The sequence below is a fragment of the Poecilia formosa genome, unplaced genomic scaffold, assembly GCF_000485575.1.
Source record: "Poecilia formosa unplaced genomic scaffold, Poecilia_formosa-5.1.2 Scaffold962, whole genome shotgun sequence".
NCBI lineage: Eukaryota > Metazoa > Chordata > Actinopteri > Cyprinodontiformes > Poeciliidae > Poecilia > Poecilia formosa.
In genome coordinates this window covers 1-2,128 of record NW_006800901.1, presented here as the reverse complement: position 1 = coordinate 2,128, position 2,128 = coordinate 1, and the positions used below count along the sequence as shown (strand labels likewise).

The window sequence follows — 2,128 nt, the reverse complement described above, 5'->3', positions numbered from 1 at the left end:
TTAACTCAGTATCTCTCTGTCATGTCATTATTGTCTTTCTAAGCAGCTGATTTTAAATTGAAACATTTTTTCATGTTTTTGATCTTTGCTGCTGTAATATTGACTCTAATTAAAATCAGTTTTATTGCATGTAGCTTTACATTCTGTATTTCTGTTTGTTTATAACATAAATGAACCATTTCTTGTTTTTCTGATCAGAAATGGATCCAGCTGCCGTTTACTCTGCAGTGAGAACAGACGACATTAATTATGGACAGATTGTCATCAAAAACAAGAAACTAAAGTCAAAACCAAGAGGTAAAAATCTCCTCAATTATTTTCATTCAGTTTGAGATCGTTGCATATTTTATAACTGTATTATAACCAGAGGACTTAAGGTTTAATGTTCCTGATAAAAAAATAATAAAGTTCTAATATTTCATAATGATTAGATTTTTTATCTGAACTCAGATTTTCTCTCATATTAAAAGAAAAAGGCTCCATAATGAGACGTAACATCTGATGTTTAACATTAATTAAATGTTCATGTAAACGTTTCTGTTCAGAATCAGTAAAAACTGCATCACTAATTTTAACGACTGAAAGTTTAAAACACAAAAGGTCATTGTGAATTTCAGCATTTCAGATTTTTACTGACTGAAATATAAACTTTCATCTTCCACAGTAAAACTGAGTCGGTCAGATTTCTGCTGGGTTTGTTGAAATAAACTGGAAAGAATTAAAATCTGTTTGTGATGAAAAGATTCAGATCAAATCTGGAGCTTTGAGTTGGGGAAGAAATGAGGTCAGACTGTTAGAATCAACCTGCACATTTTCTTAATAAATACATCAGTTATATCCCTTACATTGTTATTTTAATCTGTGCTGGTTTCACACTTATTGATCAAGTCTTGTTACTATTTGAATCTTTAAAGTATTAAAGTCTTCAGCCTGCTGCTTTCTTCTACATGTAACAAACTGCATCAGTGGTAACTAAGTATCTATATTTTATTTCATTTTCTTCCTCATGCTACTCTAACACGTCGTCTCCTCCCTGCTGAGCCCAGCAGACTGAAGCGTCTCTGTGGTTTTGGTCTTTTGGTCATTTTGTTCCATCCGTTTATTTTCTACTTTGTGGTGAAACGTCAGTTTGCTCAGATACATTCTGGTTTCACAGCCATGAATTATATTTAGCATCAGCTGCAGAGGTGTTAGAAAACTAAACTCTTCATGAAGCAAAAACAAAGTTTTTTTTATTAAGTTAATCTAATATTATTTCTGTTTCCTGCAGGTTCTGATCCAGATGCAGTTTATTCCTCAGTGAAACAAGAAGAAACCAGAAGGATCAGAAACTGATCTACATTTATAGCTCTAGCATACTTTGATAGCATAAAGTAGCATGTATGTAAACTCTTAATGTGTTTCATTGAAATATTAGTCTAATTATTAGACACTTGTTACGGCCCTGGGCCTTGTGGGCCTGGTTTGCAGGTGTCTTGGTGTCCGTTATGCTCCTCCCCCTTACAGGTGACTCGGATCCGGTGATTGGGCGTGCAGAGTATTTCAACCTGGCTGTCCCCGACTTCAGTGTCGCTGGTCGCCCGCAGCGTCCACTCTGCTGTCGGAGATGTTTGGTGGCCCGGCCTCAGTTTCCCTTTTGTTGCACCTTTGATTTTGTCTTTGTTTTGGCACTACAACATCTCCATATGCATTCATACAACACATCCAAGCATTTACATTACACCACTGATACTGATTTCCACAATCCATTGTTGTTTTGTTAATAAATACTTATTTTTGTGCACTTTAACCACGGCATGGTTTCACGTTTTTGTTACGACCCTGAGCCAGTCGTAACAAATGGGGGCTCGTCAAAAGCTAAATTCGTAAATTTGCTGGTTTGATTGTGTGATGTATTTCACTCATTGTTTTTCGTGTTGTAGGAGTGAGCAGTGACGTCATCGTGTGGGTTGGACGCGGCTTTGTTAACCCGCTTGCTTGTTGTGGGCAGCTGTGGCGTGTTTGGTAGGTTGGTCCAATTTTCAGGTGAGTGAAATGCTTTGGGCTTGTGCATCAGTGATGGTTCTGTTTTAGTGGCTGTGTCTCCTGCTGGGATAAGAGGTGCTGTCGCTTTAGACTTCACCTGTTT

General features: G+C 37.2%; 1 long non-coding RNA gene across 1 annotated transcript in view; it reads left to right on the top strand.

Moving 5' to 3' along the window:
* Positions 1-1,359, top strand: part of LOC107835061 (uncharacterized) — a 2,653-nt gene extending 1,294 nt beyond the window's left edge. Inside the window, exons 2-3 of the long non-coding RNA XR_001660891.1 lie at positions 199-297; positions 1,271-1,359. This is a non-coding gene — a long non-coding RNA (uncharacterized LOC107835061). The remainder of the gene's footprint in view (positions 1-198; positions 298-1,270) is intronic.
* The last annotated feature ends 769 nt before the right edge of the window (positions 1,360-2,128 follow it).